This window comes from Dermatophagoides farinae, chromosome 10 (assembly GCF_024713945.1).
Source record: "Dermatophagoides farinae isolate YC_2012a chromosome 10, ASM2471394v1, whole genome shotgun sequence".
Taxonomy (NCBI): Eukaryota; Metazoa; Arthropoda; class Arachnida; order Sarcoptiformes; family Pyroglyphidae; genus Dermatophagoides; species Dermatophagoides farinae.
Genome location: NC_134686.1, coordinates 2,578,934 through 2,599,643, shown reverse-complemented (window position 1 = coordinate 2,599,643; position 20,710 = coordinate 2,578,934). Strand labels below are relative to the sequence as shown.

Below are 20,710 nucleotides of genomic sequence, written 5' to 3'. Positions count from 1 at the left end.
TGTGAGAGGCAAGTAAAAACAACAACAACAACAACATCTAGGTCATATACACCATTGGCAAAAAAAAAAAAAAAAGAATCACCAAATTGATTCCAAAATCGAGAATATCATTTAGTTAATTCAAGTGCATGCACACACACACAGACACAGACATTAATCATACTTGAATGGTAACAAAACAGAAAAAAATTAAAAGATTTAAATAAAAACAACAACCTGAATCAAACGATCATCATGTTTAAATTCAAAACCAATTGTGTGTATGTATGAATCATGATTTAGTCACGATTTGACAATTGAACACACACACAGTAAGTTGGATGTGATGGTCATAATAGCATTTTTTTTATCAATTTACCTGATTTAAATCATCATCATGACGATCATGATGATCATAATGGTGGTGTTGAAAATTCTTTCATTCATCTGTGCTATATATACCATTCTATTACATTGACAATATTCACATGATATTCGTTTCGTATTAAAATGAATTGAATTTTGCTATAATTTTCATTATGATCACGAATTTTTTATTTTTCTTATGATGATTAATCAAGAAAAAAAAATATTAATTAGCGATATATGAAAAATTAAGACAAAGAAATCAATCATCACCCGATGTTGTTGAAAATTTTCACACAACGTTTCCACGTGTGGTATTAAAATTTAAAAAAAAATAAATTGTACACGAATCTTTATATGATGGACGATGAACAAGATGAAAAAATCGTTGACCATATTAATAATAAATCAACAATTTACCAGCAAAAAAAAAACTATCCAACAACCAATAAATAATAATGATATTCATTACCAAAAAAAAAAAAACATTGAATGGTCAACAACTCATATTTATCAGGATAACTTCAACAGAAAAAAAATAGATCAAAAACCCAATAAATTTTCAATATTACTAATAACCATCGAGAGAGAGAGAGAGAATGATGATAGCTGATAATTACCATTTACCACCAACATCGTTTAAAGTTCAATTTTTTTTTTCCACACTTTTGCTGTGTGTTTCTTGTGTATGACATCATCATCATCAAATATATAATTATAAAGGACCATTGTAGCCAAACAAAAAAAATATAAATCATTTTTTATAAGTAGATTTCCTTCATTTTTCTGTTGTTGTTGTTGTTGTAAAAAAAAGAATCGCACTTGGCGATATAATCTGTGCAAACGAATTTGTTCATTGTTGTTGTTGTTGTTGTTGATGAACAAATTGTTGCACCGAACACAACAACAACAGTTTGAATGGAATGGACAAAAAGATTTATATCATTTTCATTTTGTTATTTCATTATCTAATTTATCAATTACCTATTAAATCCATTACTAGGTAGTGGAGTGTATAAGTATGTCACAATATATACATGTTACAAATGTGTGTGTGTGTGTGTGACAGTTATCATTGTGGAATTTTTTTTTTTTTTTTTTATTTCATCGTTCTCTCTTTCTATGCACCACTATGTGTCCACTTGTTGCTCACAATCATCATCATCATTAATAAGATTATTATTATGAGTATGATGATGGCTAGTTTTTTTTTAGTGTATACATATACACAAATAGACACCGACAGTGCGATGTTCAAAAAAAAAAAAAAACCAGACAACCAGCCACCGGCAATACATAATCATCGACCTAATGAATGACAGGTAGAATTAGGCCAGCTGTGTGTGTGTGTGTGTGTAAGAAGGCAAAAAAAAACCTGGAATCTTTTCTTTCTTTCTCTCTCTCTGTGTGTGTGTGTGTGTTGTAGTGCATGAACACTACTACTACATCAAGGTTGTTCTACTTTTTTTTTGTCTTTTTCTTGTTCATTTAGAAAATGAATTTTTGTCATGAAAATTTAATGAATTAGAAATCTAATTAAAACTTACACATTGACTGAAACATGATAAATCTATTGATATAATGATGATGATGATGATGATAAACTGAATTTGACAATAATGTAAACAAGTTTTTTGATCGACAGGTTTCTTTTTTTTCACTTATGAATAAAAATGAATGAATAAATAACTGGTTTTCGTTTGGTTTTCCATTTCCATTTTTTTTTAAATTACAAATCATGTTATATATCATTAGTGGTATACATCTGATAAAAATGTACAAGCATGGATTATGTAGATGATGATAGAACGAATCCAAATGGATTATCTGAAAATGGTGATATCAAGATACAAAAACCATGATGATGGTGATGGTGGTGGTTGATTTGATTTGATTTGATCAAATAAAAAATGGAAAGCAAATGTGAAAAAAAAATCAATTAATCGACCTGATGAGGGCAGGTCTGACCACACAAAAAAAAACACAGTGATGACGATGATTATTGTTCAAAAAAAAAAAACAAAACAAAAAAATTGAATTGAAATGAATGTGCAAAATACCAGTGCGATTCTATTCTAAAAGATGCTATAATAAAACATTCAAGCCACAATCATCATCATCAATGTCACACATTCGTCACATAACAATGGTTGATAACCTGAATTTGAAAATTTTCTAATCAAAAAAAAAAAAAAAAAAAATAAAATAAAAGACCAACAGCAACAACAACAAAAGCATATTATATCTTCACATCTCTATTTTTTTTCATTCGAAAAAAAACCTGTGAAATGAAATAAATTATACAAAAAAGAAAAAAAAATTTTTTATTTCTGCACAAAAAAAAAGTTCAAGTTCAATTGAATTTTATTCACACACACACACACACAGAACACTATTCAGTATCACAATGGCAATATCTAGATATTTTATTGCCAACAAATTGTTCCAAAAAACTAAATAATGGTGAAATGTTTCACATTTTTCACAGAGAATGAGAGATCTGAATCTGATCAATTTGATTTCTTCTTTTTTTTTCATTCACATTGCTAGACTCAATTTCCGTTTCTAAATGTCCGTTAATTGTTCATTGTTTTCTTTTCTGTGTGTTTACTTGACCATATTGTATATATGTGGCTATTCAATTGCCGGTAGTTGATGATGATGATGATGATGATTTCGTTTTCTTTTGTGCATTCTTTTTTTTTGTTTTGTTTTGTTTTTTTGTTTCCATTTCCCTTGAATGAAAAATGAAAAATGCAATAAAATGATTGAATGAGATGACGTGTTCTGTTTTTCTTTTTGAATACCAATCTAAAATGGAATGAAACTTTTTTTTTGATTCTATTTAATGATATGTTTTTTTCTGTTTTTTTGTTTCTTCTTATTCAATCAAATTGGTTTTTCATTACGTGTGTGTGCACGCGTGTGTGTGTACATGATGTATGAATCAATTTGAAATTTGTTTGTTTCAACCATTGGCATTTACGAATTTGCCATTCCAATGTCATCATCATCATCATATAGTTGTCTATATATTTTGAGCGAGAAAAAAATGAGATTTTTTTTCGCTCATTCCAATCATTGATCAATTCAGAAATTGAATCAACGAAAAAAAATATCCATGCAAGGGCAATGTTTCAAATTTTTTTTTTTTTTTGGCAAAAGTGGAACACAAAAACAAAAAAAAACAAATCATTAATTATGATTGAAAAAAAAGTGAATGCAAACTTGTTAATCAATCGATCAACAATAAATGTGTGTGTGGTAGGGGAAAAAACTTACTTTCATTCAGATTGATTCACACACACACACGAAAAAAAAACCAAAACAACCACTTGACCATGACTTTCAATTTCACCATTACAATTCTATTCATTCATTTTTTTTTTCATTTCGGTTTAATCAATTATTTCTGGATTGTTTTTGCCATCATAACTTTATTATTATTCAGATTGAATGAATGCGAATTCCAAACGAAAAAAAAATCATCATTAAGGTAAACTACATTGATCACATTTGTGTGATCACAGGAAAACAAAAAATCGATCAACATGAACAAATTGAATGAAAGTCAAAATCATAATCTCGTTGAAAGAATCAAACGAAAAATAAAATCTTTGACAACAGCTTAAAACAAAAAAAAAACATCTGCTTTGACTCATCAACAAAAAAAAATAAACATCTGATCTCAGATCATCCAGAGATTATGTGGACGTATTAATTGAAGCTAATCTTACACACACACACACAAATCTTTTATGGATAACAATTATCCACATAGCTATGAAAACACAAAGAAAAATGAAAAAAAAAATCCAACAAACGTATCAATCAACAACAATAATGTTGTCGAATTGTAATCATCGAAAAAAAAACACGCGCAACTAATACACACTCACACACACACCTTAATGTCGTCATTATTTCCAACCCAATGATGATGACGATATAATAATGATGATGATGATGACGATGATTATCATCATGACAATGGCTGAAATCAGTGAAAAAAAATGACAACAACAACAACAACAACAAAAAACACTTTTCACAGACTGATTCGAAACAAAACAAAAAAAAATCTAAATTTAAATTTCTCTTTCTTCAAATTCAATTGAATTCACTGATTTACGAAATCACATCATCATCATCATCATCATTATCATTATTATCATTATTATTCGTCATGTAATGACGATGAATAATTTCGTCAATCAGCCAGCCAAATAACCACCAAAACAACAACCAACCAAAATGAACACCGAAATCAAATTGGATGAAAATTTTTGTATTTTTTATTTTATTTTACACTCACATAGACGTGTCATTTTTTTGTTGTTTTGTTGTTGTTGTTGTTAAATTCAATCCATTGTAGCTAATTTCTCTCTGTCTCACTCATTTTTGATGATGGTTGATGTAACAACTGTGTGTGTGTGTACAAATATCACATGTAAAACATTTTTGACAGCTACAAGCAACTAATATTATGGTGGCGGCAAAAAAAAAACAATCTTGTCCGCCTCCATTCATTTAGTTATGATTTTATGTAATGTTTTGTGGTTCGATGAACGCGTGAACAACATGAATTAAGCATCAACAACAACATTGTACACTTAGTTACCACCACCATCATCATTCAGGTGTTTATAAACATACACAATTGATGTTGAAACAAATTGGCTTGTTTCACACACACACACACACACACACACACTAGTTGAATACATGTAGACATAATTTCAGCAAAAAAAAAAACAAAAGATTGACAGAAATAGAAATATCTGTGATATGCAATGGGAAAAAAAAATGCCAAGAATTTCATAGCCATAGCCAGGTATAAAAAGCGAATAAACACACCTGTCTCAGTGTTCCATGAAAACCAAAACCGAAAAAAATACGAATCGATTCGATTTCGATTTCAAATGAAAATCAAAAATTTTTTCTGGTCTTTTTTTTCTTATCATCATAGCGGAAAAAAAATTCAATTCTTTTTTTGACGTTTCCATTCGTTTCATTCATTCATTCATTCAGATCATTTTCACATGTTTGTTTATGGGTCAACAACAAATCAACAGGTGGTAGAGATCATCCACCTGTATACACTTTTTTTTTGTTTTCCAAATCAAGACATCATTATTATTATTATTATCATCATGACATCAGACAGGGCCAAAGAGATTTGAAATTTAATGCTAATTGAAAATGACATTATCTGACAGTAGTAGTAGTAGTAGTAGTAGTGAAACATTGAAAATGAACGAAAAAACAAAACAAAAAACAAAACGAACAACATTCCAAATGTGGCTGTGAAACATTTGAATATCAAAAAAAAAAAAAAAAATTCAAACTGGCTGCTAAAATTATAATCTTTTTTTTCTACATAAAAAACACCGAATGAATGAATCACCGTTGGCCTAAAATGATGATGAGAAATTTTTTATCACACATCATAGATAGATTTAGTTGAAATGTGAGGAAAAATTTTTTTTTTTTTTAAATTTCTGACCACACATTTCTGAATGAAAATGAATTAAATTCAATGGCAACAGCAACGACGACAACAACAACAACGAGAAAAATTGTTTTGCCTATTTGTGGCCAATAATGAGAAGAAATTCGTTTCAATTTTTTTTTTTTTTTTTTTTTTTTGCAATCCATTTCCCATTCGTCGATTGATATGATGATACAATGAATGAATCGATGCCAAGTTTTTTCCACTAAATGGATACATTTCAAGGCTAAGTGTAAATAGAGATAATCTGACAAGTGGATTGAATGTGAATGAATAAACGAATGGCCATTCATTTCGATTGATCCAAAATGAAATCCATGGATCATTCAAAATGACAATGAACAATAAAATCTTTTAGGAAGGAAAATAGTAGTGGTGGCCCCAAAAAAAGGATGGTGGAATTTTTTTTTTTTTTTGTTTGTTATCCAACAACATCATTTTATCTGATTGGATGTTTTGATTTTTGATTGTTTGTTTGTTTTTTCTTTTATCAATTTGATCTCGGCATATTTTTTTTTGTTTTTGTTTTTGTTTGTAGGCAACAAATCAAACCACCAACGATAAAATTAGAGCACAACAAAAAAAAAACAAATCAATTTTTCTGACACACACACACAGCGAGAGAGATAGATTGAGAAAGATGACAAAATGAAAACCAAAAATAGAAATTGGAATTTGATTTTTTATTTTTTTTTTGTCATTAAAGTTCCTATATATGTTTCAATTCGATTGATTCAAATGTCTGTTCTGTTCTGTGTATATGTGTGTGTGAAATGAAAAACATTTGCACAATAATCGATTGGAAGGCAATTGTGTATGTCTACAGTGAGATCAATAATCGATCCATTGCAATCAGATTGTTATTAGATGAATGAATGGAATAGAAGGGGAAGAAAGAGAGAGAGAGAGAAAAAAAAAGGGAAAACGAAATGAAAACTCGTCATGAATCAATTCAATTTGAACATATTCACCGATAAGGTTGATTGAACGTGTGTTTGTGTGTGTGTGTGTGTTTGTGTGTGTTGATTTCGGTACCTGAATCGAATAGATCCAAAATGTAATATAACAACAACAACAACAACAACAACATGGTATTTGTATCTAAAAATATCCATCTAGTAGTAACTAATAATAATGTATGTCAATCTCAATCTCAAAAATCAGAATCATCTTGTTTTGAAATAAAATTTCAATTCAAATATTAGATACCCATCTATCGATGGATGAATGGATGGATCGATCGATCGATACACAATCACACAAGAGATCAAGACAATGTTTGTTTACATTTACATTTACATTCAACCAATCAATCAATCAATCTATCAATTAATATTATCATTATTTACATCAATCAAAAAAAAAAATGGAATCCAATTCAAATATACATAGCCTCGAAGGCATAATCCAGGGGTTTTTTTTGTTTCGTTGTTGTCAAAGTAAATCAACGTTATTTTCAAATTCATTTTTTGATTTTGATTTGATTTCGTTTCATTTTTATTCATTATGGTGATTATCATCATCATGTCATTGTTCAAACAATTTTCATTTGATTTGATTTGATTTAAATTCAAATGACGAAAACAAAGCCACACACACACACACACATAACTAAATCCGTACTAAATCCATCATTCATGTGAGCCAATTCTGTCCATATTATGAGATTTTGTTTTTGTTTTTGTTTTTGTTTCTGATTCGATTTGATTTGATTGGGATCCTTGAAAAATATCATATGGATTAACATGAATAGACAGGACAACAACAACAACAGCAACAAGTGCACGATGACAATTGATGGCTAGGCTTTTGTTTGTTTGTTTGTTTTTTTTTGAAAATGAAAAATGAATTCATTTTTTTCTGGGTTTCAACCCTCTCTCTTGCTCTGCCTTTATCTCGATGACAATTTAAAAATTCACATTGATTGCCCTCGAACAACTAATTACCCATTTTTTTTTGTTTGCCATTATAATGATGATGATGATGATGATCTATATTCATGATCCTATTGTTTTTTTTCCATTTCTTGACTGCATGATATTAGCCAGAAGCTGTCATCATTGTCAAAATCATTTGAAGAAAAAAAAACAGAAAAAAACCAGATTTTCATACATGACAAGAAGTAGAAAAAAAATGTGCCACATGAAATGAAAAAAAAAATATGACGATGATGGGGAATTTATAAATATATAAAAGAAAAAAAAACGGAAAATCACTGATAACTTATTGATAGAAAAAAGAGGATTATCTTTACAAGCTTCAGGCTAAAAATCATAATTTTTAAATGATCATCATCATCACCATCATCGTCATAATTTAAGAAGGGAAAAAAATCCATTTTTAAAAACTATGACATGGTTATATTGTGTTATTAATAGCGCTGTAACAACAAAAAAAAATTGTACCGATTGTATTGAACGCAATTCAGTAGCCACACACACACACACACATGTGTGTGTGACAAAGCCAGCATTTTTTTTTCAATTCAAATTCATCATCATCATGGATCAAATGCTATGGTAAAAAAAAACGACGATGTGAACATTTTCTTTTCTGTCTTTCTTTCTAACCATGGCAGTGACCATTTGACTATTTTTGTTTTGTTGTTTTTATCTATAGTTTTCATTTGATATATTGTAATGTTATGATGTGAATATAAATCACAAGAGTTTTGCCTAGTTTTGTTGTTATTCGACAGACAAAATTGATTTATAAATAGAATCCTTCCATATATAATATCCAAGTGTAATGTCATTATCATATGGAAGAAAAAAAAAGTTGGATGCTATTGTCATGCTACCATCATCATCATCGTCGTGATCATAATCTTGTTGTCATCGTCGTTATAGCCATCATCATCATCATCATCATTATCATCATGATAATTGTTTCACATAAGAAAAAAAAGTGAATTGAGCAATTTTCTTGTCAATTGGTTATCGATTTTTGTTGTTGTTTCATTGAATCCATCATCAATCGATGATGGTGAAATATCTACACGTATTCATGCTGGTTTTTGGACAGTGGAAAAAATGAAAACAGGCGTCGGAAATATATATATAAAAAAAAGGTCAATGTTGACTACAAAACATCGCACACACACACCCAATTGAAATGTGTGGCTAATCCGAATAATGAATTCATATTTGATCAATGATCAATGAATTTATCAAATTTATTATCGATTTGATGATTGATGATTATTTTCAAACAAACAAAAAATGATATGGGCAATGATGATTATTAGTATGAATAAGATTAAAAATTTTTTGGAAAAAAAAAGATTCAAGATTTTTACAAATTGATAAAAAAAAAGAAAAAAAATTTCAAATTATTCCTCCTGTTCATAAACTTCCTACACACACACACACACAGCAGCAGACGTTGTTGATTCAATGTTATGTACAACAAAAAAAAATATCTCTGTTTACGGATTAAATGATTGATTGATCCAATTAAAATTCAACTTTTTTCTCTCTGTGTATGTGTGTTTTTGATTGAACATTGCTCCATATTATTTTCTGTGTGTGTGTGTGTGTGTGTGTGTGTGTGATATAAGAAAAGAAAATATAATTATGTAACATAAACAGCATATATAAAGCATCGTCAACGATCGAATAAAAGAAAAAAAAGTCTACCATGTTTTTGTCCAACAACAATCTAGTCATAATCATCATTAAAAAATCAATGTTGCCCAACATTGTACATACAGATATATATATGTCTACTGTTTTTTTTTCACTATACAAACATCCATTCTCATTTTTTTTTGTTAATGTTGATGGTCAACATATTGAATGAAATGAAATGAAAATAAATATTAAATCAAGTCAACGAGATTATAATGAACAACAGCAGCTTGATATGATATCAACAAGTGTGACCACCACCACCACCACCACCACCCAAACATAAATACAAAAAAGGCTAAATAAAACGAGATGGGAAAAAAACAACTGAGAAAAGATTCACCATAATTATTCTATATGGAAATATGAGCAACACACACACACTTGTTTGTGACCATGAAGATGATGATGATGATGAGATAATTTAATAAATGGTAAACACCATTATGATGGTTATGATATTTTAAAAAATTTTGTCTCTCTAATGACAATAATGTTATATACATATATATCATTAGTAAAATCAATTTGAAAAATTTTTCATAAATTCATATCAAATAAAACTGTAACACCTCAATTGAATGATGATGATGAAGATTTTTATGAGAAAAAAAATAAAACAAAAAAAAATCTCATGTAAATTAGATCAATGAATATAATATAATATACACATGAGAAAATGACCATTGTCATTCAATTCATGATGCCAAATGAAAGAAAACAAAAAAAAAAACGTTTAATTTGAATTTGAATATGAACAAAAACGAAAATGATGATTCCACAACAACAACAACAACAACCAATCTACATAAACATGCAAGTTTTTTTTACTTTCTACATATTTTTTCAAGCACACACATGATTCCATGTTTTTTGTTTCTCTACACAAATTGATTGATTCATGTCCAATGTTCAATTCAATTCATTTTCAACTTTTTTTTTTGTTCAATTTTTTTGATTGGCAATTGAACAACAACAACAACCGACAACAAGAGAAAACATGGCCAAAGAAGCAAAAAAAAACAAAAAAAAAATTATCATCTCATTACAAATACCGAACTTGAAACAATCGATTCAATAAAAACCAAGGTTTTCTTTTCTTTTCTTCTTCTTCAGCTTCTTTCAAGCCGCGCCAAACTTTTGACCATCGGACTACATTGATCATTTTTGTTTTTATCATCATAATCATCATTATGATTATGATTCAATGTGAGAAAACAAAATGTACTGAACATCAAAATAACGATTCAATTGATGATGATTTTGTAATAATAGTTTCAAATAATAATGGCCACGTTGGAAGGAAAAAATTTCATTTCATTTCATTTCCTTTTACATTTTCACCTGTATTTTTTTCGATAATTTTTTTTTTTGTTGTTAACAAATAATCATACAAAAAAAAATCATTACAAATCCTAATCTCCAATGTCACAGGGCCAATTGCGAAGGCAAAAAACAAAATTGTTACATGTGTGACATATGATGTGATTCAAACATTTTTGTTTCTACTTTTTTTTTGGCAAACAGATCACTTTTTGAACATTTGACCTGTGAAAAAGGAAACAAAGAATAATAATAATGACAATCACAAATTGTTTTTCGTTTCAATTTTAAAATCATTATCATTAATGAGGATTATGACTGCGGATCGATAATCGATTTACATCCCAATCTCTCTCTCTCTCTTGCTTATGGAACAACTTGAACATGATTAATCCAGAAAATTAAGATTGGCCTGTATTGAATTGATGATAACATATAGACAGGATCAATGAATGAATTAGATGGAAAAAAACAGAGCAAATTGAAAGTGTTTGTTAATTGATTGAAAATAATTGTCGAAAACTAGATCTAACAGATCGTTTGATGTGATCAAACAAAAATGATGATAATGAAATCAAAAAAAAAAAATGATAACCGAGATAGACATATGAATGTTTATGGTATCCATGGCCGAATCCAATATTTGAATACAAATGTTTCATGACTAAGAAAAAAAAAAGAATGGGTTCAACAAGAAAAAACAAAAAAGATTTCCGCCTCATCATTGAAATAGAAACCTGACAAACATGGCAAACAATCATGATCATGATGAGTAAATATCAAACAACATTTGAACAATTAGAATATATATAAATATATTTCGACCAAAACCGGCCGCCTATTTCAACCATACAATTTTTTTTTTCACTTCACTTCAATACCAAGCCTAGTATTTCCTATTACGGTTTTTTTCTTCTTCTTCTTCTTGTTGTTGATTGTAATTGTGGCACAAAGAAGAAGAAGAAGAAAAAAAAACAAAAATGTAGATCAACTTTCATTTCAAGTGATGCAAACTAAAAAAAAAAAAAACATCATGATAGGATAGGATAGGATAGGCCCGAATATAACAGCAGCAGCAACAAAATGGAAATGGAAAAAAGATAAAAATCAACGACAACAACAACAAAAACACACACAGGTTATAATGTGTAGATGATCTCACTTTTACTTTTTTTTCGTTTTTTCGTTTTGTTCTTGTTCAAAATTGGCAATAACAGACAAAGAAAAAAACGAAATAAATTTCCTGGAAAAAAAATTGAACTATAAACTGGGGTGAAATTGTGTCTCTGTGCGGTGATGATGATGATAATGATGTCATCAACAACGAAAAAAAAAATGTCATCGATAATTAATCGAAGAAAATCACAAACAAAAAAAAAATCAAACACACACACACACACGCAAAATTCTCAAACCATTAATCTATCAGATTGACAAATTATGTAATTTATTCAATGTTTTTTTTTTCATTTTCTTCAAAACATTTTTATTTATGATGAAGTAGTATCGACCTTGTCATCAACGGATTTGAAAAAAATATCGTAAAATCAAATTCATGATGAAGATTGTGACCCTTATGCATAGAAAGAGATTAACAATCAATTAATCAAGATACAAACGAGTGAAAGAGATGGAGAGATATTAAATCTCGCCATCTCTTTATTCCGTGAAAATATTTCGGCCATTGCCAAATTATTTGTTGTTGCTCATAAATTTCACGATTCATTTCACATTTTAATGTATTTCGGAAATCCGATGATGATGAGCAGGAAATTTTTTTCTTCTTTCTTACAAATTATTATTCATTTCTAGTTTTTCATGACCAATGTCCATTGAAATAATGAGGAATTCAATTAACAATATTTGATTTACACACATAACATAACATAACATACACAACACAACACACACACACTTGTTGCACATATGACATGTGTATGGAATCATAATTTTCATATATATATACAACATACATTTCAAAATGATGGCCATAACAACATTTGGGCGCCATTTTTTTTCCTGGTCAGCACAACAACAACAACAACCACAAGGTCAAGATGAATGATGACCATCATTTCATTCGACCAAAAAAAAAACGATTGATTTTTGTTTGTTTGTTCGATCCGATTAGATACCTCTTTTTCTCTCATTCATTTACACACTTACCAAACATCTTTTTTTTTCGTTGACCTCATTCTTTTCTTTTACCACCATCATATATATTTTGGGTACAATCAATGTAATTTCAATAATTTTTTTTTCTCAATGATCGTTCGTTCATTTCAAATGTTTCGAGGTCGAGTGGTATTTATTCATGATGATGATAATTTTACAAATATTAAAATAAAAAATAAAAAAAAATTCCATCGATTCATTCATTCAATCATCAGGTACACAAACCAAAACTTGGTTGTACACAATTAGCACCTTAAAATACGAAAAAATACGATCGATAATGATCATCTTCATCATCATCATCATCATCGTGTGATCTATGTATGCGTTCGGTTTCGGGTCACCAAACCCAAAAACAATGACAACAACAACAACAACAACAAAAAAAGACAAACGAGGAAGTAATGTGAATCTAGTAATTTTTTTTTGTCAATTTTTTGCTAATCGAAAATCATCTTCACATTTGTATCTGAGTGTGTGTGTGTGTGTGTCTGTTATTCATGATGAAATTGATATGATTTTTTTTCAATTTTAAATTTAATAAAAAAAAATTTTTTTTTTTTCATATCAATACTGATCATGAGATAATCTATTACATTGCAAAAATTCCCATTACACTTGTGTATCATTTTATTATTATGATTGATTGATCTGATTTAAATTCAACAAAATATATATGTATATTATGAAATTGAAATTGAGAAATTCATCATCAACGACTACAGCTACAATGAAAAATGGAAAAAAATTTTTTTTTCCATATTTTCATTTTTTTCGGCATAGTCCAATGATTTTCTCGGTCAATGAATCTTTGGAGAAAAAAAAACATTAATGTTCATATATCATAATGATATAATCATCGAGGATATCATAACAAAAATGAAGATAAATCATTCGGTCAGTCGACCAGTCAGTTTGGCCGGTCATTTCACAAATTGGTCACAAATTGAATAATAATGAAAAGTGAAAACAAAACATTTCTTTGACCGGTGTTTCATACCCCGAATCATCATCAATAAACAAATAAATAAATGAAAAAAAAAACGGACCGATTCGTTCACTTTCATCATCATATCAATGGACAAGTTTTCTTTTCATACTTCTCCATACACAAAAATCTTTAATCAAAATGATGATGATGATGATTATAAAATGTGAAATTTATCTATTTTTAGAATTTTATCATTTGTTCAACAACAACAACAACAACAACAACAACCAAAAAAAAAAAAAAAAAACATTGCAAAGAAATGTTATATCAATAAAAAGAAGAAAAAAATACGAAATATTTGTTGTTGAATTTTTCTTTGAAATATAAAAAAAAAGATTCAAAAAAAATTCAACAAACAAACAATCAGCGACAACAACAGAAAAAAAGTAGCATCAGTTTTTAGCATCATCATCATTGTTGTTGTTGTTGTTGTAAGATTGGGCCATCACATGATTGTTTATCCCATTATTTTTTTCATCGGGGTAGGAGGAGTGGATGGCTGCTAGTGAAAGCATTTTTTTTTTTTTTTTGGTTTGTTTGTTCTGGACAATCCTTTTTTTTATTCATACATTTTATATGGCAAAGATCATTACCGGTGGCTGTTTCTGTTGCTGCTGCTGTTGCTGTTGACCTAATGACCAACCTCATTAGGTTATGTTTATCTCTTGTTCTTGTAATTGATGAATGATTATTTATTACCATTTTCAATTTCATTTTATTCAAATGTTTTTTTTTTTTGGCTCTGTCATTGCAGCTGTTTTTAAAGACAAAAAAAATGGCAAAAAAACGACGGAATAACCAGAAAAAATAGCACACCTTTAAAAATTCTAGGGTGAAACAGAAAAAAAAACATTTGCCCTCTCTCTCTACCTGAGTGTATTTTCTTTCTCAACTCGAAACAAAAAACAACACACCACTACTGTTACTGGGGGCCTATTCATTCATCATTCATTATTTCGCAAATATTGATGTTCAATGATCAAATGGCAAAGATGAATATACAAAACACGATCTAAACGATATTAATGGATCTTAATAGCCTTGATCTTATTATCATCCTTCTCTCTCTCCCATTATCTCCTCTCTTTTAAATGGATCACAAATTTTTTTTTTTTTGAAAGTGAAAAAAAATTGTGACAAAATCTTGAACTTGTCATCATCATCATCATCATCATCAATATCATCGTAATAATAATGATCACATGCACTATTGGTTAATACTGGAAAAAAAAAATTTATTTCACAAATGATGAAATTGAAATTGAATCAATTTTTCAATTTTAGAAAGAAAAAAAAAGATGAAAGTTTTTTTTTACAAATGCATTGTGATTTATCCATATTTTGTATTTGATATATTCTTTTCTATGGACGATGTGGTGATTTAGCCACAGAACTATTATTCATTGTTGGAAAAAGTAGATCACTTGTTGTATTTGGTGATCCACCAATACTTGTCATTATTGTTTGTGGTGGTGATGTTGTCGTTGTTATTGTTGTTGTATGTAGATTTCTTGATGAATCCAGATTCGGTGATCTGGTTCCACGTATTATTCTACGTTTATCAATAGTATTTCGCCGTCGTTGTCTTCTAGAATTTCGTCTATCATCAGCACCTGATAATGGTGATGATGATGATGATGATGATGAAAATGATGATAATGAAGAATTTGATTCGTTTCTTGATGCTGATGAAGATGATGATGATGGCCTTAAATATGGATTAAATTTACTATATAAATTTGGACTTTTTACCATCAACATTGATGATGGTACCTTATTCCATGGCATTGATTGTTTCATCATTGATCTTGATCGTTTACGTTTATGTAGAAAAAAATAAATAGGAAATATTATGAATGTTATGGCTAAAACAATCACAACAATTATGATGATAATAATGCCACGTGTATTATGTTTATCATTATCTACATTATCGTCATTAGTATCAACAGTAGCAAGTTTATTAACATCATCAACAGTATTATTTTCATTTTCAAATACAATATCCCATTTACGACAACGAAAAAAATCTAAAAACGATATTATTTGATATGGATAATCCTGATCAAATATATACAATAATCGTTGATCAACAGTAAGGACAAATTTTTGTTGATAAGAAACCAAATGTAGAATACCACCACCAGTGAAACCATATTCAATTTGTGAAAATTGTACATGATTTATTGATCCTTGGCCAATAATCATATCATCATCACTATTACAGTGATCCTCATTGTTTTGTGCTCGTAATCGTTTGGATTTTAGTAAACAAATATATCCAAATGTATAAGCATTAGTACAAGTAGTATTTATAAATTGAAAATGTAAACCTTTGGAATCTTTATCGATGATAATTACAAATGCACTGTTCTCGGCACTGATCATTATTATATTTACAAATTTAAATTTTTCATGTTGGTCATATTTTAATTGAAAATTAGCAATTACTTTATTTGTTAATGTTGAATGACATGCACCACGGTAACAATTATGATTCGTATCTTTTACAAAAATCTGGAATCTTCTGTCCTTATTTTCTTCTTTAATTAATGCCATTGCAATATTTTCATGTAATGATTTCACTGTAAATGCATCCAATCTTGATTTTAATGATACACCCATATCAATAAATATTGGATTCAGTGTTTTTAATGAAAATTTTAGACCCATTTCCATATACATGTGATTAGTAACAAAATGTTTATCTTTATTATACATAGTGACAGAAAGATCAAAAGTAAATTGATAAATACGATTGCCCATTATTGAAATGGCTATTGTTTCATTCAATAAATGTACACCACATGTAATTTTTTTATCATAACCATCAGTAAACAACCATGGTATTGGTGTTGGTGATGTTGAATTAAATGTTTGACAATATTGAATTGAAAATAACCAAATAACAACAGAAATGATCATAGCCATAGTGATCGCAAAATATAATAACACCATTACCATCACAACAAATTTTTTATATTCAAAATGTTCACTGTATAACAATCCAAAGTGAGAAAAAATAAAAATTAAATTCGAGAATTATATAATATAACATTGCACTAACAAAACAAAACAGCTGCTAACCAGTTCATGTGGTAATTTATAATTGTTGTTGATGATTGTTTGTTCAAAGGAACAACAATTACTGGCTAAAATTATGGACACACACACACAAAAACATTGTTGACAATGATAAATTCTTTTTTTTCAAGAAATTTTCAAAAAAATAACGGGAATCAACATGTCAACAACATCAACAAAAAAATCCCTTTAATATTTTGTGTATACGGTAAAAAAAAACATCAGACAGAAAAAGAGAAAGCGCAAGCATTCAACAGGTATAATCATGTCAGCCATGATTATTACGTAATCATGATGATGATGATGACCATTTTAAATAGATGGTTTTTTTGTTTGTTTATTTATATATAATGAAATACGGGAAATTGCAGTGGCTCACAATTATATGATGATGACCATTTATATTACCGTTGCTGTTGTTTTTATATATTCATTTATAACAATATGCAGATGTTTGCATTATTTATATTTAGCGATTATATATATAAATATTTACCACAATAATGGTTTCAGTCAGAGGTTCATGACCATTATCATCAAAAAAAAAAAAAAAAAAAAAATTTCTCTCGCTCTCAAATTCCATCATCATTTCTTGTTACTAATAAATTTTTTTTTATGGAAAAAAAAGTAGAGAGAAAACTTTGACCATCATCATCATAGTTATACTGTTGTCCGCATCATCACATTCATTATATGTGCATTTGACATACAAATACGAAAAAAAATGAAAAAAAAACCGTACGGCAATCCGTCCAAATACATGGTGGAAAATTTTTGTTTTCCCATTTTTCAACCTGTGTGTGTTGTTGATTTATTTTTAGAAATTTCATTTTTTCTCTTCACTATAGTTAAAAAAAAAAATATACACTACACCTGAATCATACAACTATGGTCAAAATAGTTGTCCAAAAAATGTCAACTTTTTTTCAAGAATATCCAAAAAAACTTCAAACATAAATTCCAAACAAAAAAAAAATTCGATTCAATGACATCTTATCAATTTTGGTAATTTATCCATACATCAAAAAAGAAATTCTAGAAATATCAAAAATTCTGGACATCATACATGAACTACATGAACTTTTTTTCATTACTCATGATGATCATTTTTTTTCAATTATTTATACATACCTATTGTATATTGGATATTGGAAAAAAACTAAACATCACCATTTCATCATCAATCGATTGATTGATCGATAAATCATTCATTCATCATCATCATCATCATCATCATTTTTTTCGATACCAAAAATAGAAAGTTCAAGTCAATTTTTATTTTCCATTTCTCAATGAATTCATGTCGAATATGTTATTGTATGTTGTTTGTTGTTGAATTTCTTTTTTTTTTCTTTACAAAATTTTTATCCATTTCATTCACAAAAAATGATGATGAAGATTCGATATCAATGGAATGCTCAATAATATAACGAAAAAGAAAATCCAAAATGAACACACACACACACACAGTGTTTAGATCAGAAGCCAAGTAACGGTATCATTGTCGCTGGCCAAAAAAAAATGAAATAGATGGACAAAAGAAAAATCAAACTAAAAATAAATCATCATCATCATTATCATTGACAAAACGATCATTCAGAGATGGAAAAAAAATTCATTTCACTTTATAATCGATTCATATCAATCATTCATTCATTCTGTGTGTGTGTGTGTGTGTTCAATTATATGACGATGATGATAATGTCTTTGATCAAAAACACAATGTTATATTGTCATTTAGAAAACAATCAAATACGAATTGAATGCAAACAAACAAAAAATCATAACAAGCATCTCGAAAAACGTTCAATTTCATTCGGATGGTTCCAAAAAAACCACCACCACCACCATTAATGATATATGATGATATATATGGGCAAATTTTTTTTTTTTTTTTTGCTCCACGACAACAAAAACGTATTGATCGTAAAAAAATATATATCGACAACCAATGAATATACCTGTGTGTTGGTCCATAATAGTTTTTGATATATATACTAGCAACGATGAACAATGGGAAAAATTTTCTTGAGAAGAAAAAAAATCGATGGGAGCGTTCGATGTTTTTTTTTATGTTTTCCTGTGTGTGTGTCCGGTAATAATTATTACATTGGCATCATCAAGGTGTCGATGATGATGATCATGGTGATCATTATCTATGAACGATAATTCCAAACAAAAGAATACAACAATATAACGAGAATCAAATCTCAATTTTTTTCGGGTACAATAATCAATCTCGATTGATAATTTCTTTGATTTTTTTTCCGAACAAACTCAAGTTCAAAGTTTGTAGATTTTCATTATAAAATGATGACGATGATGTTTTTTTCTGATAATCAGACAATGCAAGAAAAAAAAACACTGACCCAACATCATAATAAAATCGTCGGCAAGAGATGTTGTAAACAATTTTTTTCTATCAAGAAAAAAAAACAAAACAAAACAAAAACTGGCAAATAAACCAGATTGAACAAAATGAACACGGAAAAAATTAAAAAAATCAATGGTTAATTGTGTTCATCAACAACAACAACAACAACAACAACAAAAAACCAAAAAATGAAAATCAACTATAGATCGATGATTATGATGGATTGGGAACAATGTTAATGATGATGATAAAATGAAATATTGCCATAATCAGAAATCTGAAGCAAAAAAAAACAAGAATAATAATCACCAAAACAACAACAAAAACAGAAAATTTAAATTAAAAACAAAAAAAAAATCTCGATCAATTTGTCTATGAGCAACAAAAAAAAAATGGGCAAATCTTCCGGTCGTTATTTTATATTATGCGAAAAAAATAACATCAACATAATTTATCGCTTCTATGATAAACATTCCAAGTGTCCAGTGTCCAGTGTGTGTGTGTGTTTTTTTCCCATTGATCAATTGATCAATGAACAAGTAAAAAAAACTGGCCAAAAAAAAAGTCTGATTATCGATTTAAAAAAGTAAGCATTTCGTATTTTGTTTTATTACAACCGGATCAATCACATTATACAATATCTATATATGTTCAAAGTGGTAATTATTATTATTATTATCATCATAAGCTACTTAACCAAAAAAAACGAACACACAAAAACGGTAAACAAACAAACATTTATTATAAAAGGAAACGAAATTGAGCTCAACACACACACACACACACACACACACACAAATGCTGATATGTTTAATTCGGTTATAAATGATTGACATACATACATTACACAATAACTAAACAAAACAAAACAAAACAAAACACAAAAGCTTCTTTTGATCGATTCAAGCTTCTCCATTTCATTCATTCATCATCATGATGATGATCATCATTTCAATATGAAAAACAAAATCTTTTAAGTTGAATTCATATTGAAATTCAATTTAGTCAAAACATCATTTGATCATCATTGAACATTTTATAATAATTTTCAAAAGATGAAATATTGTATAAATAGCACCGAGATTATATCCGATTATCTGATATCACCACCGAAAAAATAATATATTTCTCTATGAATATGGTAGGATTTTATTTTTGGTTGTCCATTACCACAACCACCACCACCACCAAAAAAAGAAATTGATTTCTACTGTTCATTGAATTTATAAAATTGTAAACAAAAAAAAATTTTACCTAAAAATAGCCAAAAATGACCA

General features: G+C 28.5%; 1 protein-coding gene across 2 annotated transcripts in view; it reads right to left on the bottom strand.

The window, feature by feature from the left end:
• The window catches only part of LOC124491216 (uncharacterized), a 47,930-nt gene that overhangs the window by 16,502 nt on the left and 10,718 nt on the right, over positions 1 to 20,710 (bottom strand). The window lies entirely within an intron of this gene.